The 25,240-nt window shown below is 34.9% G+C and overlaps 1 long non-coding RNA gene across 1 annotated transcript in view; it reads left to right on the forward strand.

The window, feature by feature from the left end:
- Positions 1 to 12,918, forward strand: part of LOC145271213 (uncharacterized) — a 16,655-nt gene extending 3,737 nt beyond the window's left edge. Inside the window, exon 2 of the long non-coding RNA XR_013865754.1 lies at positions 11,680 to 12,918. This is a non-coding gene — a long non-coding RNA (uncharacterized LOC145271213). The remainder of the gene's footprint in view (positions 1 to 11,679) is intronic.
- Positions 12,919 to 25,240: the final 12,322 nt, after the last annotated feature.

Genomic DNA, 25,240 nt, shown 5'->3' on the forward strand with positions numbered 1-25,240 from the left:
ATACATACACATATATACATATATATACATATACATACACATCCATAAATATATATATACATATATATAAAGACCTATATATATATATATACATATATACATATATAGAAACATATATATATATATATACATATATATAAACATATATATACATATATAAATATGCATATATATACATATAAACATATACATATATATAAATATATGTATATACATATATATACATACACATATGTATACATATACATATATATGCATACACATATATACATATATATACATATACATATATATATACATATATATGCATACACATATATATGCATACACATATATACATATATATATATATATACATATACATATATATATACATATATATACATATACATATATATACATACATATATACATATATATACATATGCATATATACATATGCATATATACATATATATACATATATATACATATGCATATATACATATGCATATATACATATATATACCTATATACATATATCCATATATATATACACATATATACATAAATATATATACATATATACATACATATATATATACATATATACATGATGATGATGATGATTGCTGCATCTTTCCAGATGATCGCCGTCACACTGAGTTCTTCCAATCTTGCCGTCCATGCCACCTCAGATGACTCTGCACCCCTGCCGCAGATTTGCACATCCTGAAGCAGATGTGACACACAAATTGAGCAATTTCCATCGAGTTGACTTCCTCTGGATGTTGAAGGGTATTCCTATGAACAATCACATGTCTTCTCAGACCAGCAGTAGACTTGCAAACTTTACTGCATGTCAAACAGATCATTTGGTCTGTACTAATAGGTGCAAAGTTGACCTGAACAGGAGTTTTGTGCGACTTAAGGTGGTTGACGTAGCCAGCTTTTGACAAAAGCGCTCGTTCACAAGTGTCACACTTCCAGCTCTGTGTATCATGGTTGAGACCATCAATAAAACCTTTGCAAAGTTTTCGCTTCAGATTACTGTGGGCCTGCTTTCTTTTCTCTAGAGCGTCACAACTCTCACGTACAAGCTTTCTCCACTTCGGCCTCTGCAGAGTAAGTTCTTCACATGTGTCGATGTCGATTTGTAAGACTTTCAAATTATTCTTTGTAAAGTCGCTGAACCTCTTCCTAGGCTTGTGTTGAGGGCGCTTGCAATTTTCCAACTCCCCGTAAAAAATTTGTTTTGGCAGCCTACAATCTTTCATTCGAACCAAGTGACCCACCCAACGCATGTGAGATCTGATTACAAAGTTCTCAACACTAGAGCAACATGCTCTCATGAGGACTTCAGTATCGGGTACTTGTGCTTGCCACTTGATGTTTAAGATACGTCTCAAGCATTTTAGGTGAAATCGTTCAAGCCACTTAGTGTGCCTTTGATGCAATGTCCAGGTCTCCGATGAGTACAACAATGTGGTCAGCACACAAGTCTTGTAAACGCAGATCTTAGTCCAGTTTGTGATGCCACGATCAGACCACACTCTCTTTTCCAACCTTCCAAAAGCAACAGATGCCTTCTGAATTCGCCTGTGGATTTTAGTGTCAAGACAGCCATCCCTCGACAGAGAATTACCAAGGTACACAAATGAATCAACTACACCCAGTCTAGCACCACAGACCATGATGTTTGGCTCCACGTATGATTGGCCCGGTGCAGGAGTGAACATCACCTTTGTTTTAGAGAGACTAATCCTCAGACCAAAGGCAGTGCAGGAGTCAGCAAATCTATTCATTATATGCTGCATATCAGTCTCAGTGTGTGACAAAAAAACAGCATCGTCTGCATACAGTAACTCCTTGACCAAGACATGATGTAGCTTGGTTCTGGCATTAAATCTTCTAAGATTAAAATGCGACCTGTGGTTCGAAACTTTAACATGACACCCCTATCGCAATCACGAAACGCATGAGCAAGCAGAGCAGCAAAATATATAGAGAAAAGAGTAGGTGCAGGAATATCACCTTGTTTGACACCATTGTCAACAGGAATTTCATCAGACAATTTTCCGTTAAATGAGACTCGAGCTTTCATGTCCCTGTGCAGTTCCTTGAATATTCTAACAAAGGTTGGAGGACACCCTACTTTCTCCAAGATTAGCCACAGAGCATCCCTGTTTACCGTGTCAAATGCTTTGGTTAAATCAACAAACACTCGATACAGTGGCATCTGTTGTTCAATGCATTTTTCCTGGACTTGCCGGGCTGAAAAAAATCATATCCATAGTTCCTCTGCCAGACCTAAAGCCACTTTGTGATTCCGGAATAGCATTAGGACAAATATCCTCCAGTAAGCTGTTTAATAGAAGTCGTGCGAGAACTTTACCAACAGCTTCCAAAAGCATAATCCCACGGTAGTGGTCACAAACATTATTCTGCCCCTTTCCCTTAAACAGGGTCACCAAGACATCATCAATCCAGTCCTGCGGAACAGGAGCACCTTGCCAGATTTCCTCAACAAAACCAAGGATAGAATAAGCAATATTCGCACCTCCAGTCCTCAGAAGCTCCACCGGAACACCATCCAAACCAGGTGCCTTTCCACTGCTGATTTGTGCGATAGCCAACTGCACCTCAACCAGATTAGGTAAACGATCCATTCTGAATATGGTATCACATTGTGGCAGGCTATCAATTGCATCAGCATCCACTGCTGAGGGATTGTGAAACTATGGTTAAATACAATGACTCCACAACTCAATCTTCACTCTTCAATCCTGCAGTCCAATGCACTTCTGACAGCAATTGCTTCTGCCAAACAAAAAAGACACCCTCTCTCCCAAATACAGGCTTTTTATAGGACAAAACCGTCCAAAGTTATTTGCATACTCTTCCCATGATCTCTAGTCTATAAATAGACGCAGTGGCCATTCTCTTCTTCTTCTTTCACTCTCTGAAGCGGGCGTTGCCAGTGGTAAAAGGTTTGCACGATTTGTGTTTTTTTTTTTTTTATTACACGCCCCCATGATCATTAAAGATCATTCACATCTCATAATCCCGTGTCCAGATCGGCGCATTGCGTTCTCTTTGCGGTCTCTGCATCGGCACCGGTTCATCTTCATCACTCCCTGGCTCAGTACCACCATCCTCATCACCTAAATGGATGACACGCCTTAAATCTAAAACATGTCGTGGCATTCCATTGACACTTAAGTTGTTTGGGGATTGCACTCCTGTTATCACTCCTCTTCCCCACTGCGTTGTGCATCGGGCATTAGGCGGTTTCACCCAAACTTCTTCTCCTATTTGGATTCTGGCTGGTCCTTGATCATTAATTTCCGGTGACATGTCTCTAGGATGTCTCCATTCGTAATTAAAGATTGCTCTATGTGGCACTGTGTCATCTCTTTGCCCGACCTTAGGGGACATGTTGTACCAAAATGTGACCTCTTCAGGTGATATTCTTCCTCTCTCAGCTATTGCTTTCATGGTCCGATGATGTCGCTCCACAATGCCGTTTCCTCCAGGTCTGTAGGCTGCCCTATAATAACTTTTAATCTTCCATTTTTTTAGCATCGTCTGAAAGATTTCTGAGCGAAAAACAGTGCCGTTGTCCATTATCACCTCCCTTACTAGACCTCGTTCAAGCATCACCTTTTCTAATTCAGTTGCATCTGCAGATGCGGCTTCCACTCGCAGTTCCTTCCATATCGCCAGTCTACTTGGCCCACAATCAATTATTGATAAGTACGCTCCCCCTCGGTAGTGTGCTATGTCAATAGCTAGTCTCGTCCAGTTCGTTAAAACTCCAATTTCCCCAGGATTATGTATATTTGGGGCAGGATCGATCGATTGACACCGAACACAGTTCTTTACTATCATCTGAATTTCTTCCCGTTTTACATTCGGATCCACTTGCCTCACCAAATATAATGTTCTTTCCACTCCCATGTGATGCATGTCATGCAACTCTTTAATTTCTCCAATTCCAAGACAGCATATCGGCGCCTCCTCTTTCTCAATTAACCACTGTTTTTTTATCCGTGTTAGCGCATCTGCCTTGTTTCTTTCAGAAGGCACAAACACTGCTTTTATCTGCAGTTTCAATTCAGACATCAACTCTCTAAGCATCCCTAATCTCCGCTTTATTATCACTTCTCCAGCACCCTTTGTTCGTATTCTGCCACTCTCCTCCACAGTAGAGTTCACCCAACTGAGTACAGTGGCTGAATCAGTTCTAATTTCAATATTTGTCAGTCTCCATTTGACAGCCAAATTGACACCCTTTAGAACAGCATCTAATTCAGCTATGTTAATGTGATTAAAGTCATCACTTTTCCTCAGCCAAGTTGCATCTTCCGCCACCACACCGCCAATCTCGACAACCACGCCAGTTGCAACATTGCTTGCATCACACCACACGACTCCTGTGCTCACTTCAGGTATGTGCCAAGCGCCATTAACAGGGTCTTCTTTTTTCACCTCAGCTAGAACCTCCTGCATCACTTTCATGGTTCTGCAATCAACTTTTTCTTCCCAATCCACTCCATTTGCTCTTCTTTTCACATAACTGCATGCTAATCGCAGCCATCCAGCAATTGGATAGTGCCCCAATAATTTACCACAGATCGAAAATAGCTCCCGCCTACTAATTTCTCCTCCCATCTCTGGGATCTCGTTGCCTCTCCTGAACATTAGTGCACCCATCTTATTTTTCATAAGCTTAAGGCCCAGTGCCGCTCCTCCGTCCAGGGATTCCGGAGATTTTGCTGCTAACCCAAACCCCTTCAAATGTTCCACAACTTCCTGTGTCGATATTTTCGTTACGTCTACCATTATATCATCAATGTATGAATCAGTGGCCTCTTTTGTCCTACTTCCTTTCTTTAATACTGTTTTTAAAATGGATGCCATAATCTTTGGTGCGACATTAAGTCCGAATCCTAATCGTGTTAGGCAATAGGTTTTTCCTTTATAACAGACCAGCTGGTACTGCCATAGTTCCTTTGCCACATGTAGTTGCAGGTAGGCAGACTTAAGGTCCACTATTGCGGTCCCTCCTACCAACTGTCTCCACTTTCTTATCTTTTCATCACATACATCTATTATGTCGCTCCCTGTATGACACGCCACAAAACGGTTCAACTCACGAAAGTCGAACACTGGCCTAACTTTCCCTTTTGTGGCCTGAAATACTGCCATCAATGGCAACACACCTTTTCTTTCTCCTTTCCATGGTAACAGAATACCATCCGATATCCATCTTTCCACCTCTTTCTCGAATTCTAATTTCTTATCGCCTTCCAGAGAGTTTTTATAATATTGGACTTTGTTCTGCAATACTGGAGGCTCTCCCTTCCATGTCCATCTTACTGTCCATTTATCTCCATCGAAGTTTGCTTCAAAGTCTTTATCCTCGATTTTGCAAACATTCAGCTGATGGGCAGCCACGGCACATTGTATATCTCCAAACTTCACTTTGACTTTCTTTATAGTTACACCTCCCAGCTCATTAATCACGTCCATTCCAATTATGACGTCGATCCCCTCAACGATGTGATTCATCAAGATTGCCCTCACCTTTACGTGCATTCCACAGACGTTTATCTCCACTTGTCTGGCTTCTTTACATTCTATATTCCTCCCATCAACTGCTTTCACTGTATCGCTCCTTCCATATCCCTTCAAAAGTTTGGAATTGATTAAAGTAGTGGTGCACCCAGTATCAACAAGTGCAGTCATTACAGAATCATTCACCTCTACTTCTATTATAGGAAGAGGCCAGTATCGCGCCTTCATTTCATTGCTAGGGTAGCTTGCGGCGCAGAAGCTCCCCCTTGCCCGTTTCCCTGAATCTGAGGACAATATCTCGCAATGTGGCCAAATTTTCCACAATTGTAGCATGTTGCCCTGGCCCTAGGGATCTCTGTGCAATCTTTTTTTAGGTGCGGTCCTTGACATCTAAAGCACTGAAGGCTTGATTCTTTCTTTCCCTTATTAGTCTCATAAGTTTGCGCACTTGCGGCCAATGTCCGAGTTTCTACGACTCTTTTGCTGACTGAAAGCCGTGCAGTCGGTATCAGTTTGCTGACATCCATTCTCTCTATGTTCGGTAGCTGCTGTAATGCCACAGATACATCGTCTGGGAATCCAGTTATGAATGCCAGTTTGGCTGTATGTTCCAGCCCTCTTCCCAGATATCCCGCCAGTCCAACCAATCTTTTGATTTTATTAGCATAAACATCCACCGATTCTCCTGTCCACATGAATCGTTGCAGTTTTTCGTATGCCTCAAAAGGCCCCTCAGTGAAGGCGGTTACGAGTCTCATCTCTATCAGTTCTGCATCTTCTTGTTCTGCATTATTCATCTCAAGATAGAGAGCGAGTGCATCTCCCTGCAAAAAAAGTGGAATAAAACTGGCAAGGTCTGGCACATGTTGAAGCTTAGCCACCAGTTTTACTTTCTTTATCCATCCGACTACATCACCTTCTCCACTAAAAGGTGGTGTCACATCTTTTCCCAATCTCAACATCCCAGATTCCATGATCTGTTCTTGGCCGAAATAGCTTGTGGTTAAATACAATGACTCCACAACTCAATCTTCACTCTTCAATCCTGCAGTCCAATGCACTTCTGACAGCAATTGCTTCTGCCAAACAAAAAAGACACCCTCTCTCCCAAATACAGGCTTTTTATAGGACAAAACCGTCCAAAGTTATTTGCATACTCTTCCCATGATCTCTAGTCTATAAATAGACGCAGTGTCCATTCTCTTCTTCTTCTTTCACTCTCTGAAGCGGGCGTTGCCAGTGGTAAAAGGTTTGCACGATTTTTTTTTTTTTTTTACTACAGAAACACATCAGTAAAGTGCTCCTGCCATCTCTTCAAGATATTCTCTGGATCCTTAATGACTACAGAACCATCTTTCGACATCAGGGGTGATATTGAAGAGGTAGCTGGACCAAATACTTGGCGCAGGAGTCCATAAAATTCCTTCGCATTTTTTTGTGTCAAATGCCCTTTGGATCTGCTCCGTTATATCCATCCACCATTGGTTTTTCATTTTTCTTAGCTCACGTTGCAATGCGGCTTTTACCTCTTTGTATTGTCGCAATTTAGTTGTATGATCAGAATGATTTCCACGAAGTAAAGATCATAAATTGTCTGTTTATTCATCAGTAACTGATTAATTTCAAGATTGTTGTCGTTAAACCAGTCCTTGTTCTTATCACTTTTGAAACCAAGAATTTCAGCACCAGCAGAATAAACTTGAGTCTTAAAATTCACCAATGTGCCATCAAATGCAAGATTATCGAGCTTTTCCGCCATATTCTTTTGAACTTCAGGCAGCTTTAACTTCGCGACATCAATACAACTAGGCACCTTAACACCACTGTGACGAACCTTCTTACGGATTCGTAAATTAAACTTTCCTCTCACCAACTTATGGTCGGTGTCACATTCAGCACTGCGCATGACACCAACAGTATATGCATCTCGAAGGTCGCATTTCCGAGTTATGATGAAGTCAATTAGGTGACCATGCTTTGAACGTGGGTGTATCCAAGTAGCTTTGTTACAAATAGCGAGGTTAAATTCTGAACACAGCTCTAGTAGCTTAAGGCCATTAGCATTCATGGTACCGATACCATAGCAGCCAAGAGGACTCCAGGTCTCAGTCTTTCCCAACACGGGCATTGAAATCACCAAGAATAACAAGTTTTTCATTTATTGGTGTAGATGCAACAACAAAGCGCAGAGACTCATAGAAACACAAGATGTCATCTTCATTCGCTTGAAGGGTTGGTGCATAGACCGAAAGAATAGTGATGAATCTGCCATGTGAAAGAGGAACACGAAGTTTCATGATGCGATCACAGATACTGGAAGGAAATTCCATAGTATCAACTAAGGATGTTTTAATCGCAAAACCGACTCCACCATCTCTACGGATACCAATCCAGAAGACAGTGTAGCCTGATGATAGCTCTGTCATTTGATCTTCTCCCCAAAGACGGGTCTCTGACAGAGCAGCAATATCTATATCAAGTCTTCGTAGCTCTGCAGTTACAAGCGCCGTCCTGCGCTCTGGACGGTTGGATGATGCTTTATCAAGAAGAGTGCGTACATTCCAACAGCATAAATTGAATTTTGTTCCTTTTTGGAGATACAGTTTTGTTTTCTTCCTGCTTACAAACCACCGTTAGCCGCAGGAAACTAACCAGTGATAGTATGACAGACAATTTTTAGTGCACCTTTTCTAGCACTTTCCCAAGACATTGGGTGAGCAGTGCTCTCCCTGAATAGGGCTGCTCAGTCACAGAACCCCCACCGGAGTTGGCCTCTGTCATGTGAAGGCACAATAACGATGTTAAGATAGGGTACCTGTCGCCCCTGTGTAGATTTGTGACTGTGTACCTCCAACTGGTCAAGTCTGTACACGTTGCCACTCCTCCATCGCCATAGGACTTGTAATAGAAATAAACGACAGATAAGGATAAGATAGTAAAAGATAGATAGATCTCAAGTAACATCTGTACATCGTTGTATTAAAGTGACAAGCGCTTGTACGACACGAGTGCCACTCTCTAAGTCTCAGCAACAATAACCCAGTGACAAGCTATTGCAAGATGACTAGTAATTGCTTTGACCGCAGATTTCTTGTAGGAGTTGTCCTCTCCTGGAAGGATTGCCTCCACTACGGCTTACAGGAGCTCCTTCTACCCCGCTAATGTCATTTACCCATGACTGGGCCTTAGGTAACTGGGCACCAGAGCATGGTCCACACGCCAGTGGGTCATGAATGCCGCAGTCAACAGGGCCTAAGCTCCTCTGGAGGTTTCTGTCAGGGTTACCTCACCCTTAGCCTTTGGTTCAACACCTTATCCCACAAGGCAGTGGGGATTCAGTTTTCTGGCGCCGAACACTCGCCATTCACTAGAGCCCCGTTAGCGTGGCAGAGCTCACGACGTGCACGTGGGGATGATTAGATTGGGAGAAGCTATATATGACGCTAGAGCTCAAGGATTGGTGTGGGCGTGTGTTAAAAGCACACAAATGTTCTAGCGTCATATATATACATATATTCATATATAAAATTACATACACATATATATATACATATATATACACATATATATACATATATATATACTTATATATACATATATACACACATATATATACACACATATATACACACACATATATATACATATATACACACATGTCAGGTCATGTCATATTCTACTGGTACCATGTAGCCCAGTACTACCTGCCTCATGGTCGGGTCACCGGCGACTAAACTGGTTCCCCCACCAGACTTGTTTGGTGAGGAGGGCGGCAAGTCTCCCTGTAGGATTAAAAACAAGGCCTTCCAAAGGGTGAATGAACTCTTTTTCTGGGTCAAGGGCCAACTAGCAACGTGTATATTTGTGTGTGTATATGTGTATTGGGGTGGAGAGGGCTCCCGTAAGCCGTGGTGAAGGCAACCTTTCTAGGAGAAGCAAATTTTTGATTTAAAAAACCATAAAGCGGGAGACCAGTACCCGCATTAAGCTGGTCTGCAGTTTAATTGGTTGCTGGCTATCTTGCTCTTGCGTGTTGCTGGATCTCAACATTTTGAACCGAGAGAGAGACTTAGCTGTCGTACAAAGCTAAGACTCTGTAACATCATCTTTGTATAGATACTCCCTCAGGTATTTGGGCTCATGGATTTTAAATGTCTGAGGGAGTGGCACTCGTCTGACAAGACGTTGCAATCATCATATATATGTATGTATATATACATATGGATGTATATATATATATATATATGTATGCATGTACGTATATATATGTGCATATGTGTATATATATGTGTATGTATATATGTGTATATATGTGTATATATATGTATATATATATGTGTATGTATATATATATACATATATATATATATATATATATATATATATATATATTTATATACATATTAATCTTTGCATATGAATATACGTTTTAAAGCTTATTGGTTGTTTATAACCAAACATAAATTTTGATTGCATAGATTATGAAGAGTTTTATGTTTTAATATTTTGGCTTTTGTGTAACGTTTATATTTTGCTGTGTAGTTTTAACATAGATTTTTTATGTATTTTTATTTATTTTATAATGGTATGAATTTTTTTACAGTGACGGACCGACTAATTTTTTTAAGTAGAAATTTTAAACTCCCTATTGAACAATAAGCATATAATTAATTTTGATAATTGTTCTTGGTGCATAACAAAGAGAAGCATTTCAGCAGGGATAGGTCAGCGGAGGTTGTAGGCCAGTAAAAGAGGGGCACGAATTCATATCACTCCTTCTAAAGCCAAGCTTGGATTTTCCAGTGGGCATATGATTGCACCAGGAGATTACTACACTCTTCAGCACCTTGAAGAAGTCTCGAAATAAAGACGAAACGTTCATGGATATGGTATACGTTGATAGTATTATTTACATGAAATAAAATCAAATTTATCAATCTACTCTCATAAGATTTTGTGAAAAACTAAAATAATACATATATATATTCAACATTGTGAAAGTAAGACAGAGGGTGGATCTTGAGGGTAGGGATGGGACCTATCAGATTTGAAATTCTTTTTTTAACCTTATGTAAGACTAAGTTTGTTATTATAGTTGCATCAACTCAGTGTATATTCTAATGTAATCTTAATGTTTTACATAAAACGTAAAATTATATGGTTGGATTAAATGTTTATAGTAATTTAAATGTTCTATTTTACTAACATTTAAAAATCAAACGTTAAAACGTTTATCAGTTAAACATCTGTAAATAATGAATAATCTTAATCATATATATTACATTTAAACTACTGGATTTCTGTACAGTCAGTGAAGCAGAAAACAGGAAGGGAATTCCAAGGTCTAGCAGACTAATGAAGAACATTATAAAAGTAAAAGGATTTCTGCTATATAGAAATACCAACATGAAACAGGGCAGGAATTTTCTGCTTGTCAGATAAAGTAGAAGTATGTATGTCGAGGAGGTACAGTTACTACACATTCATCAGAGCACATTCGATTAAATTACTTGAAAACAGGGTATAGAGATTAAACATTGTGAGTGTGGGACAAACCTGAAACCTTTACACTCTGATAAGTTAAAAATATATAGGTACACATAATTTTTATATTCACATGAATTAGACGGGTAAAGTTATATTTTCTTAAACGAAGGTTGATTTAATCATAGGATTGACAAAATTAAAAATAAAAATAAAAAATTGAAATCTATAGAATTTCATTGTAGGATTTTCAACGAAATTTACATTTAGGATAATAATAGGATTGACAAATTTTAAAAAAAAATGAGAAATATATATAAAAAAAAGGTAATAATATAATTAAAATGTATAGAATTTCACTGTAAAAATTTTCAAATTAAAGTTTTGGTTACAACATACATATAATGACAATGGTTAGATAATAGGGCATTTTGATTTACATCATAAAAACTCCAGATGTACATTAAACTAGATTATATTCTAAGCAACACCTGTATCGACTGGTTCTCTGTAAAGTTATGAAATAGTTGTTTCTGACGTGACTCTTATGATGTTTAGATGAAATTAATTTTTCGCTATAAACAATACTAATACATCAAATCAAATACTAAAATATTGAATTTCATTTTTTTGCAGATTTTCCTGATTGAACGCTATGAGTGAATTTTAATAGAATGTGATTTCCTTTAACATTATTCGATAAACAGTATTTCCTTAGTTGGAAGACTACATCGTCATCTCTGGGAAAATTACTTGTACTGGACACTATTATTTACGGATGTTATGAAATAGTTATGAAAACTTAACACATCTTGAAAGTAATATTAGTTATGATGAAATATCTGTTTAATTTTCAAGTAAATCAAAAACTAATAAAATCGAATCAACAGTTTAGACTTATGAGAAATCAAACTGGGAAAAGTCACATTTTTCTTAAGTGTGTGATTGTATTATAAAAACAGATTTCGTGGATTGTATTATAGAAATAGATTTCGTGGAATATAGTTTACTTAGATATATATAAACATTATTATTAAACAGTATTATTTTAATGTTTGGCATCTTGTAAGATGATCAATCCCCAGCTTAAACAAATTGATTTGTAAATCTGAAATAAAAAAGAAAATCAATATTTTGTGTAAAATATATAAAGATTTTTATTCTATAAAATTATCGTTAGTTTAATATGAGAACTCACACTGGTGTAAAACAATATTTTTGTAAAGTGTGTTGATATTCTTGTTCTTACACATCATCGTTAATGAGATATGAGAACCAATAATGAGAAAAAGACTAATAATTAAAATTGAAGTAAAAATGACAATGTTTAGTATAATGTATTAAGTAAATGTATAAAAAAATTTAAGAAAATTTCGCAAAATTTTAAAAAATCAGTTAAACATATTAGAATGTTCTCACTAGTGCAAAACCACATTCTCCTTTGAGATTCTTGTTTTAAAACGCAATTGCTAGTGAGAAATGAGTACTCACACTGAGGAAAAACGATATTCTTGTGAAGTTTGTGGATATTCTTTTTCTGTTAAATACAAGTTAATGATTCATATGAGAACTCACACTGGAGAAAAGCCACATTCATGTGAAGTTTGTGGATATTCTTGTTCTATAAAATCATCGTTAGTGAAACATATGAGAACTCACACTGGGGAAAAGCCACATGCATGTGAAGTTTGTGGATATTCTTGTTCTGTAAAATCATCGTTAGTTAATCATATGAGATCTCACACTGGGGAAAAACCACATTCATGTGAAATTTGTGGGTATTCTTGTTCTGTAAAATCATCGTTAGTGAGACATATGAGAACTCACACTGGGGAAAAGCCACATTCATGTAAAGTTTGTGGATATTCTTGTTCTGATAAATCAGCGTTAGTGATACATATGAGAACTCACATTGGGGAAAAGCCACATTCCTGTGAGGTTTGTGGATATTCTTGTTTTGTAAATTCAAGGTTATTGATACATATGAGAACTCACACTGGGGAAAAGCCATATTCATGTAAAGTTTGTGGACATTCTTGTTCTGATAAATCATCTTTAGTGAAACACATGAGAACTCACCCTGGAAACCGAAAGAAATAAACAATTTACTGGTTGTGAGGGGAGCATCTCAGCTAAACTAATAAAAGAGAAAAGTCACATTCATGTGAACTTGTAGATATTTTTTCATTAAAAATCATCGTTAGTGAAATATATGAAAACTTAGACTAGAGAAAATCCCTATTGACTTTAATAGAGCAAAACGAAAAAAGATAACATATAGGAGTATCTCGATGAATAAAAAAAATCTTCAGAAATTCTTAGAAGCAATCCTTGAAAGACCAAGCTGTAACTAAATACAAATAGCAGCTATCAAGGGAACAGCATCTATTCTTAAAAAGCCCTGGATATAGATTAACATCGTAACGGAATCAAGTGTTATCTCCAGGAAGGAGCCCTTGATCTCTCAGAACTAAAAGTTAAATAAAAAGGGAAAAACAATATTCTTTCACGATATGTGAATATTCTTGTCCTCATAAATCAAGTTTACTTATACATATGAAAAAGACACACAATGTCTTGTTTATATTGGTATAAAAACACTGCGTTTTGCTCGGAGTCTACATTTATCCATGCCTTGGTGTCTAATGTAATTTTTGTAATATTCTTGTTGTATTGAATTGAGTATTATTATTCTGTTTGATTTCAATGATATTCCATTTTCAATAAACAGTTCGTCCCGATAAGGTCAATAATGTCTCATATTTTGTCTACTTCTCTGAGAGTTTCGGGCTTAACATTAAGAATAATGTCCCTCGACTCACTAAGATTGGCATCCTCATTTGTTGCTTGGTGTCAGTGAGCTAGTTGTGGGGTTAAAAATTCAACAAAATCTACCCTCATGTCAAAGTCAATGGTTTCTTTTATTTTTTTGTTTGGGAGCCTTGAATATCCATCCACTGATGTCATATCTTTTCCATGGCGATATACCATCGTCATATCATACCCTTACAAACTTAACAGCTTGTGTTGAAGGGAAGGTGAGGCTGCAATTAAATTTAAGTTGAACATTTCCAGAGGCTTATGATCAGTTTCCACCTAAAACACACTTCAATAGATGTAAGTCCTGAATCGTTCACAGCCAAAAACAACTGCAAGGAGTTCCTGTTCTGTGTTGCCATAGCGTTGTTCGGTCTCTGTTAAAGATTTGGATACAAATGCCATAGAGTTCTGTACATGATGCATCGACTTGGATGACGAATTGCTTTGTAGCGTCAAAGTACAACAGCAACGTATCTTTACAAATTAAATCCTTTATTTACTGGAGATTTCTCTGGTGATATTCTCTCAACTAGTTTTCCCCTCTTTTTAAGGAAATCTCTCAATGTTGCTGTGAGATCTGAAAGGTGAAATGAAATGTGCCATGTACGTGATTATTCCGAACACCCTTTTCATGTCGGTGGTGTTCAATGACTAGGTAAGTTTTTTTTATCTCAGTGACTTGGCTGGGATTAGGGTTCCTACTTGACCGTTGTAGTCTGTTTCTCATTGATTACACGCTTTTCACGGTTGAAACAGTCCTTGTTTCTGTGCAATCCTCATTAAATTGTGAAGTTTCTTTTCATGCTCTTTGGTTTTTCGAAAAGTAATATCATTGATCAGCGCTAGAGTGCCAGGGCACTTCTCTAAGGTCATGTCCATCTTCTGGATAAAGACATCCTGAGACATTACCAGACCAAAAGGCATCTGTTGGAAACATAATCTTCCAGACTGGGAGTTGAAGATAGTCAACAGTTGTGAAACTGAATCGAGTTTGATAGACCAATAGCTGTTTTTAGCATCAAATTAAGAAAAGTATTTGGCACCAGAGTTCATGTGCTAGTTCTATTATAGGGGTCTTTATAATGGCATCTCATAGATGCTTTGTTTATATCTGTCGGTAAAAACACAGGCGTAGTTTTCCATTCTTTATACACATAAACGAAGCTGCTGACCCATTCTCTAGGCTTGGTTACTCTTCTTATGACCATTGTTTTAACATATTTTTCAAATCAGTCTGGATATTTTCCTTCATATGTATGGGAAATTTTCTCTGTGCATATATAACTTGATGATTGTCTGGTTTAAGGGCAATATAATATTTACCCTCAAAATTATCGTTTCTTTCAAAACAGTCTTTCAATGGTGCTGTGAGATGTGACAGGTGTTGACTGAAAGGTGCAATGTACGTATGATTCTCAACTTCTTCCTCAGCATGTCGGTGCCGTTCACTGGACTAGGTAACATTTTTATTTCAGTCATCCATCAGCCTTTGAGTGCCAGGGCACTTCTCCAGGACCATCTCCATCTTCTGGGTAAAGACATCCAGAGACATCACCAGACCAAAAGGTATCCGTTGGAAACGATCTTTCAAAGGGGTAGCTGAAGGTAATTAAGAGCTGTGAGACTGCATCAAGTTTCCTTGACCAGTAGCCATTTTAAGCATCCAATTTTGAAAAATATTTGGCACCAGAGAGTTTATGTGTGAGTTCTTCCATTGTAGGGACCTTGTAATCGGATCTCATGATGGCCTTGGTCAAATCTTTCGTTTTTCTTTTGTTTTACCATATTCTCCAGTTCAGTCTGGATTTCTTCCTTCATATGTATGGGATATTTTCTCTGTGCATATATAACTTGATGATTGTCTGGTTTAAAGGCAATATAATATTCGCCCTCGAATTACTGATACTGTCAAAACGGTCTTTGTACATATTTACCAGATCCTGTTTTAATCTTATGGAAACTGGGGTTTCCTGGATTGCACAATGTGCAATTGCCAGTTTTATATTTCTGTTCTAGGGTAGTCATACGATAGTAGGCCCTTCTGTTGTCGCAACAAAGAACTTAACTGTCTTCCATTTTCCTTTGTGTGGAGCAGGTATTTTTATGGGTCTGTGTTGTTTAATACTAGAATTATTATATGCTTTTAAAACAGTTGGTTCATCCTTTGTTACACCGGGGTGTGGGAACATCTTCCGGAATTATTTCTTACGTCCAGATGAGTGCAGTAAATAAACTTTTAACTCGAAATGACCCCTAATGTACTAATGTATAACATAAGATACAGAAAAGAAACATTTATAATGCGTACACAGCTTTATTTTCTCATAGAACCACCGACCGCTTTCAATGGATTTTACCGAAACCATACCGAAAAACTGAAATTAAATATGTAAGAAATGTTTTTTTTCTTTTACTTTGGAAAATTCAACTAAACTAGTTTCGCATAAATATTTAATCAACAAAAAATACCGTAAAAATTAAATTTCATGTTCCATCTCTGCATAATTTCCAAAAGAAAACAATTAAGTAAAAATTTTTTTTTTTTTCGAAATCGAACTTAATCAACAGTCGAGTTTTTTCTTTTTTTTTTAAACAATTTCTGGAAATCTGCATGAAATAAAAATAGAATCAGTTTTTCTTTCTTTTTTTTTGTAATTCTTATGCCCAAAACAATAAGCAATCGCTGTCGCGTCGGAATTCACCTGTAGGCGACTATTAGATAATCCCTTTTATTATTTTTCTACAAATGTAATCACAATCTTATAATGTTAGATAATCGAAACTGTCCCTTAAATTTGAAGAAAACTATTTGTTTATTTTTACGCTAGTTTAATTAAAAAAAAACAAGCAGTGTTTATCAAGTTGCTTCATTCTACAAAATTCTTGCGTTCAAATCTATACGTACATAGCAAGCAATCTATACGTACATAGCAAGCAATCTATACGGACATAGCAAGCAAACTATACGTACATAGCTAGCAATCTATGGTACATAGATTGCTAGCTATGTCCCTATAGATTGCTTGCTATGTTCGTATAGATTGCTTGCTATGTACGTATAGATTTGAACGCAATATTTCTGCCCAAGAATTTTGTAGAATGAAGCAACTTGATGAACACTGCTTGTTTGTTGTTGTTTTTTTGGAGGTTGGGGGTCTACTATTAAAAATTCAACTAGCGTAAAAAATAAACAAATAGTTTTCTTCAATTTTAAAGAACAGTTTCGATTATCCAACATTATAATATTGTGATAAAAGTTTCAGAAAAACATTTAGAGGGATTATCTAGCTGTTAGTCGCCTAGGGCGTCCCTACAGGTGAGTGCTGGCGCGGCAACAATTGCTTATTGTTTTAGGCATAAGAATTAAAAAAAAAAAACTGATTCTATTTTTTATTTTATGCAGATTTACAGCATTAAAAAAAATGTTTAAAAAAAAAAAAGACTCCACTGCTGATAAAATTCTATATGGAAAAAAAAAAAACGAAAACAAAAGGAGTTTTTTTTTTTTACATAGGCATAACTACTTATCAAGGCCCAGAGACCACTCCGGGAATAAGGGTTAATAGTGTACAGCAATTAATTGGACAATATAGTAATCGTCAGTTATGGAAATTCGGTAAATTTGTTAACAAGTGGAATGGCTCATCAAGAACTTGTTTACGTTGGACTTGAAGACAACCATATTGTAGTCAACTGGAAAGCAGGAAAACGGAAGACAATTCCACAGGTGTGCAGTTCTAAGAAAGAAGCTTTGTTCATGGAATCTACGTTTAGGTTTAGGCACAAATAAAGAGTGGGGGGAATTATTGATAGTGTTTTCAGCTAGACGAGTGTTTCTTGTGAAAGTTTGGCGAGAGGGACCATAGATTGAAGCTCAGTCGAACACTTTCCATGAAAATAACGATACAGCAGACAAACTAGCAACATCTCTTCTGTGAGATAGAGGTTACAGTGAAGAGAAAAGGACATCTCCCACGAGGCCACAAAGTCTATTTTGAACTCTATCAAGGCAGGACAAGTCCTTTCTAGCAGCTCCAGTGGCAACAGTACTCCATCCTTGAACGTATCTGGCTCTTATATAGATAGAGAATTGCATCAGCAGTGAGATATCAGCTGGATCGATAGAAGGATCCCACCATTTTTTCAGCAACCTTGGAAACAGATTTGATGTACGAGTTCCATTTAAGATCAGGAGTAAAGGTCAAGCCCAGAAGTTTGTCAAAACTTGAGGCCTCCCCAAGACGAGAGCCATTCATTTTAATTGATACCAGATGGGGATCAGAACGTTGATGATGTAAAGATAAAAGCTTGCGTTTAGATGCATTAAAAGTAAGCAGCCACTCCTCTCCCCATTGTACAACGTGATCAAGATACGAGGAGAGAGAATCGCAGAGAACTTGGTCGTTTACTGTATTAGATGTGCTACCATAGATGGTAGTGTCATCAGCATAAATGTCTATGATGTGATTTGTAAGATCATTAATGTAGATCAGGAAAAGAGTTGGGCAAAAGATGGGCCCCTGAGGGACTCCAGCATTAATACTGTGAGCTTCTGATTTTTGCCCATCAACTACTACTCTTATGAACCTATTAGAGAGAAATGATTTAATAATTGAGAAGACTATAAGAGAAGTTTTTACTTTTTTTTATTTCGTTGTTTCCTTTCGGTAATTATGCAGAGATTAAACATGATATCTAATTTTTATTGTATTTTTTTGTTTATTAAATCGTCATGCGAAAGTACAGCCTAGTTGAATTTAAAAAAATAAATGAAAAAATAAAAAACAAATATTTCTATGTTATTTCATTTTTTCTGTATGCTTTCTTTATTAAATTGTTACATGAAACTTAGACTAGTGGAAAAAATAACCAACAACCAAAAGAAAAGGTAAATAAAAACAAACAAAAGTAAGCCACTACTGTGTTGTTTTTTTTAACATATTAATAACAAGTATTGATTAGTTAAAAATTAATACACGCTTATTATTATTATTATTATTGACACGATAATCTCGTTTCGCTAAAATGTGCGTTCCGTTCCATTTTCATTTTTTACATTCGTTCACAGCCGCTATCTTGTGGACATTTCAAGTAAACCTTGCCAAATATAAATATTTCATAAAGTGATATATTTTTATAAGTATTATAATATAATACTAAAAGCGAACACAAAACAGTGGAAAAAAACAAACAAACAAAAAACAACTGGAACAATAGCGTTTTATTTGCTCACACCGAGTCAGTAGTCACCTAATCTTCTGTTACGCTTTTTTTTCTTTTCCTATGTTTTAGAATACTTCGAAAGGCATTAGATAACTGCTAGTGCTAGCTAGTCGCCCCGAGGCGCCCGTACTTGGAAATGTCGATGGGACCGTCCGGGCATTTTTGTAGGCCAGAGTGTACTTTTGACTCGTATTTTATTATTATTATTATTATTATTATTATTATTATTATTATTATTATTATTATTATTTCCCTAATTCTGAAAATAAAAAAAATAAAAAGAAAGTTTTTTTTTACAAAAAATGTTTAACGCAAAAACAAAACAAAACAGCATGCGAATGGTCGAAAACTCGATTCTTTTCTTGTTTTTGAATCCCCAAAACTAGTGTAAATTACTAAATATAATTCTAATTTTATTTTATGCAGATCTGTTATTGTATTTTACAAATTCTTAGGAAAAGATCACTTGTCCGAACATTATTGTATTTTCTGTAACAAAGATAATATATATATATATATATATATATATATATATATATATATATATATATATATATATATATATATATATATATATATTTAGCTAGCACACGATAATTTCCACTGGCAAAAACCGGAAGTGGCTTTAAAGAAGTTGCTTCATCATCATCAGGAGCAGTAGCAATTAGACGGACATAAAGTAGACGTACATTTTTAGTACGAGACCGTTTTGTGGTTTATAAAATCGTCGATAGTTTTAATAGTATTAATGTTGTAATTATTTTAACTTTAAGCATCGATATCATTTATTCTATTATTGAATTGTGTGGATTGGCCTTTTTCATCTTAAATATATAAAAAAATAAATAAATAAAACATTCACTTCCGGTTTAAGTGTGACGCCTTTTTTGCATTTATTTTTTATTTCTATTTTATTCTTTTTATCAAACAAAAATAAAACTTTTATAATGACATCGAAATTTTTAAATTAAAGTTAATTTTATTTAATAAAAAATCGAGGTATTTTTTTTTTCAATTAAATAATAAACTTTATTTGGACTTTTCAAAAAACTTTTACAGACATAAAAAATAGACTATAGATATTTTATAATAATTTTTTTTAAATATATTTAACGAAAAGTTGTTATCACTTCATTGGTGAAAAAAAGTATTTCGAAAAGAAAAAGAATTTGTCTTTTTCTTTTTTAAATAAAACTTTAATTTTTAAATTTCCATGTTTGAAAAAGAGTCCATAATATATATTTTATCATAAAAGTTCTATTTTTGTTTGATAAAAAGAATAAAACAGTTAATAAATTGAAAAAAAAAAAAAGAACAGTCCATTAAATTCAAATAAAGAATGTTTGAATAAAACTTATAAAAAAAAAGGTTCATTCTACACGGTTTTCGTCATCCGTAGATAAAAATATGCCTGACGTCACTTCCGTCAAATGGCTTTTTGTAAACAAAGGAAGGCCAATCTACACCATTACCATTTAATATGTTCTAAACATGATTGGAAAACCTTTGCACATATTTAACTAATGAACGGACATTTTTATACAAGGAACGAAATAATCATTACACCGTGTTAAGATTATCTAAAATCATTATTCTTTATAGTTGATTTTCTCTTTAAAATAATTTCACGTTTAAATCGTGTTTTTCATCTTTTAATTTTTATTCTTTTATATTTTCAAATATTTTATTTCTTAATGAATTGGACACACAAAACAAAAGTTGTATCAATTTAAAGAAATCCTAACAAACAAAACAAATTTTCTGCTTTGAACAAAATAGAAAATACGAATTTATCCACATTTTTTTCGTGTTGAATTCCTAGAATGAAAGGTGAGTTTTTTTTTTTGTTTTTGTTTTTTTTATATTTTTAGTGCACTTTCAAAACAATTTACGTCCTATAACCTTTTAAAATAATCTGAAACATTAAAGTAAGTTTATTTTGGTTAATTTTTTACGACGTGCCCCAGCGTATTATAAACACCCCAACCTCCCCATGTAAAGAATGACTTTCGGAATAAACACCCCCGAGCTCTTCATTTTAAGAACGGCTTTCGATTGTCGAGGGTGTTTATTCTGAAAGCTGTTCTTAACATGGAGAAGTTGGGGTGTTTATAATATGCTGGGACACATTGTAAAAATTAACCGAAAAATATTTAAGATTTTAGAGAGGGGGTGTCATTTTCCTATATAAATGTTACGTAAAATGTGCACTCACTTTATGGCCAGTTTGTGATAAACAAGACATGTAATCGTTCGCAGTTTCTAATTTTTGTAGCATGGAGTGGACGAGGGATCATGCCGATTTTTTCTTGCTTACGTTTTTAGGGTGCAATTAGGACACACATGTTAACTATTCTGTACTTTCATTTCACAATTTATTAAATAAAATATACTTTAAGGCATAACAAAACTTTGCAAAAAGTGTCACCGTGATTTGATGGGTTTTTATTAGTATTTTTATTTTTTATTTTTGATTTTTGAACGATTGTCAGACTCTGTAGATGACTATAGACATGTTTTATTTTGTTCTAACCTAAACTAATCACTATATTTTTCAAAGTAAATAAACGCTTCAAAATAAGTATAAAACACACAAAAGACTTATTCAGGTACATAGAAGAGTAATTTTTTCGTCATTACTAACATTTATTTGTAATATATTGGTTTTTGTCTTTTATGACTGTTTTTTTTTTCTAAACTATAAAATGGTTCTTTTGTTTATTACATTGTTAGGTGAAAGTACCAATAAGTTATCAAGGACATCTTTCCCTCTGTTAAAATTGGCTTTCTAACTGATAGTGTTATTATTAACGAGGGGAGGAGTTTCAAATATTAAATAAGACAGAAAATAAAATGAAAAAAAAATACAAATTTAAATGTGAAACAAAATAAATCGAACAACACGTTTTAATAATTAATATACTTATTATACCTCAGAAAACTGGAAACTGCAGAGTATTGGTCATTAAATGAGTGCTCAGAGAGAATGATTGCACCAGGAGATCACTATTCTCTTCAGCACATCCAGGTAGACTTTAGTGTTTAGCTGCAACAGAAAAGAAAATCGTTTTTTATCAAACAGAAATTATGTCGTGTTGTCTTTTCTGTGATGACAATTGTATCGTTCTACCCTGCACCTTTGTTGTTCTATCGTAGATCATAAAATTCACTCCATCATATTATTGACCCCCTCATATATATATATATATATATATATATATATATATATATATATATATATATATATAGCACTTGACCTCCAATAGATGTTAGTACTGCCATAAATTATGCCAAAACCCCATAACTCACTTGTTTGTTTTTGCCACAGAAACTGACAAACTCAACTCCTTAACCTATTATTTACAAGTTTAAGTGCAAGGCTAAAAAGAGAAAATGTTTTTATGTTTGAATAAGAAATGAAAGTTCGTTTAGGTTAAACGTTACAAAATTGACTCTTTCTCCCATCAGAGAATTAAATTAAAATTTTCTTGCTTCAAATACTTTCTGAGAAAATACTAAACGTTATAAATAGTATTAAGAAATGGTAGAAACAAATTTAAAGAGTTTATGTAATGAAAACAGGACAATAAGTTTCAGTCTAGTAATCTTTATTATTCAATTAAGAATTCGAGTATTGTTCTACTAAATTAGCGGAAATACACAGCTTTTATAGTCTTGGATATCAAGGGAAATAATCTATATTCACAATATACAATACTCAGTGGCATAACTTCAATTTAATAGTACAGTAAAGTTTGTTATACAATGGAAAAGAGGATAATTCATGACAGTGTTGCTTGTCAGTTCTTGTTGAAGAACTGTTAACTGTGGGAAGACTGTTAGCTAATTGGTCCATGTTCCGAGTAACTGGTCTGCCAAACCTAAATAATATTCACTGCAAGTTTGCCCACCATTACTTGTTGATCTAGTGGTCTTCATCAATTCACTATTCATGTAACTCGTTATAATACATCACATATTCCAGTACGTTCTTTCTTTAAACTATAAATTATCGTCATGCTGTTTTTCAGATTAAGGTAAATTGTTGGTTCCATGTAAAGTTAGAAAATAGTTATCTTTAGCATGGCTCTTATAAATGTGTGGATGAAATTAATCTAAGGGTTGTGACTTAAATCATATAAAATTAAGAATAAAAAATAATGATAAATCAAAGCAAATATTTAAAATATTGAATTTCATTTTTTGCAGATGTTCCTGATTGAACCCTATTATTGAATTTTAATGGAATATGATTTTCTTTTAACATTATTCGGAAGACTGCCGCGATATCTGTTGGAAACTTCTTATACTGGATCCTACTTTTTACGAATGTTATGGAATAGTTGTGAAAACTTAATACATCTTCGAGGTAATATTAATTTTGATGAAATATCTTTTTTATTTTCAAATATATCAAAAGATAATAAGATATCGAATCAAAAATGTTGACGTGTGAGAAATCAAACTGGGAAAAGTCAGATTTTTATTAAGTGTGTGATTTTACTTTAAAAAACATTTTGTGGAATGTGTGTATATTCTTTTTCTTCAAAATAAAGTTTACTTAGATAAATATGAACACACACTGAAGAAAAACATGCATTTAAAGAGAGCTCAGCATTAAAAAATATTATTTAAATGTTTGGCATATTGCAGGATGATCATTCTCCAGCTTAAACAAATTGATTTGTAAATCTGGAAGAAAAAGAAAAGCAATGTTTCGTGTAAAATTTATAGACATTAACGCTAGATATAACAAAAATCGTCTGCCATGTTTGTTCTATAAAATTATCGTTAGTTTTTTCTTGTTCTTACACATCATCGTTAGTGAAATATGAGAATTTCCACTGTGGGAAAAAAACACATTTATGTGAAATGTGTGGAAATATCTGTTCTTAAAAATCACTGTTACTGAGACATATGAGAATTGACATTGTGGAAAAGCAACATTTATGTGAAGTGTGTTGATGTAATTGTTATTTAATATCAAAGTTACTATACATATGAAAACACATATTGGGAAAAAGACTAATAATTAAAATTGAAGTAAAAAATGGAAGGCAATGTTTAGTGTAAAATGTATAAATATTACGAAAAATTCTTAAAATTAGTTAAATATATTTGAGAAAATAAGATAAGTGCATAAATGTTTGGCATTTGGTAGCATGCTCCAAACAAACTGAAAAATTAGTTAAACATATAAGATTTTCACTGGTGCAAAACTGAATTCTTGTGAAGTTGATATTCTTGTCCTAAAACGCAATTGTGAGATATGAGTACTCACACGAGGGAAAAGTCATATTCTTGTGAAGTTTGTGGATATTGTTGTTCTCAAAAATCAGTTTTAGTAATACATATGAGATCTCACACTGGGGAAAAGCCACATACATGTGAAGTTTGTGGATATTCGTGTTCTGTAAAATTTAATTTAGTGAGACATGTGAGAACTCACACTGGGGAAAAGCCACATTCATGTGGAGTTTGTGGATATTCTTTTAATAGTAAATCAAAGTTAGTAATACATATGAGAACCCATACTGGGGAAAGGCCACATTCATGTGAAGTTTGTGGACATTGTTTTTCTGTGAAAGCATCGTTAGTGAGACATATGAGAACTCATACTGGGGAAAAGCCATATTCATGTGAAATTTGCGGATATTCTTGTTCTAGGAAATTAAATTTAGTGATACATATGAGAACTCACACAGGAGAAAAACCCTATTCATGTGAAGTTTGTGGACATTCTTGTTTTCAAAAATCAAGTTTATTGACTCATATGGGGACTCACACCATAGAAAAGCAAAATTTGGAAACATGAACCACTGCTGCTTACATGAAATGGAAAAGTTACCATGTTCTATTAGAAAGACATACCAGCGGCAGATATCTAAAAGACAAGTCCATCCTCCCAGATATTGTAAAATGGAACAAGTCTGAAAGGATCCCGATCATTATTAATGTTACAGTCCTAAATGATTTTTACCTTTATATTTGTAGTGCTGAACGAGAAAATATAACAAATATAGGAGTATCTGGATTAATAAAGAAATTTCATAAATACTTAGAAGCAATCTCTGGAAGACCAAATTGTAACAAAATACAAATAGTCACGATAAAGGGAACAGCGTCTATTCTTAAAAAAGCCCGCAGATAAGTT

This window comes from Euprymna scolopes, chromosome 46 (genome assembly GCF_053919585.1).
Source record: "Euprymna scolopes isolate OS-2025 chromosome 46, ASM5391958v1, whole genome shotgun sequence".
Classification (NCBI taxonomy): Eukaryota; Metazoa; Mollusca; class Cephalopoda; order Sepiida; family Sepiolidae; genus Euprymna; species Euprymna scolopes.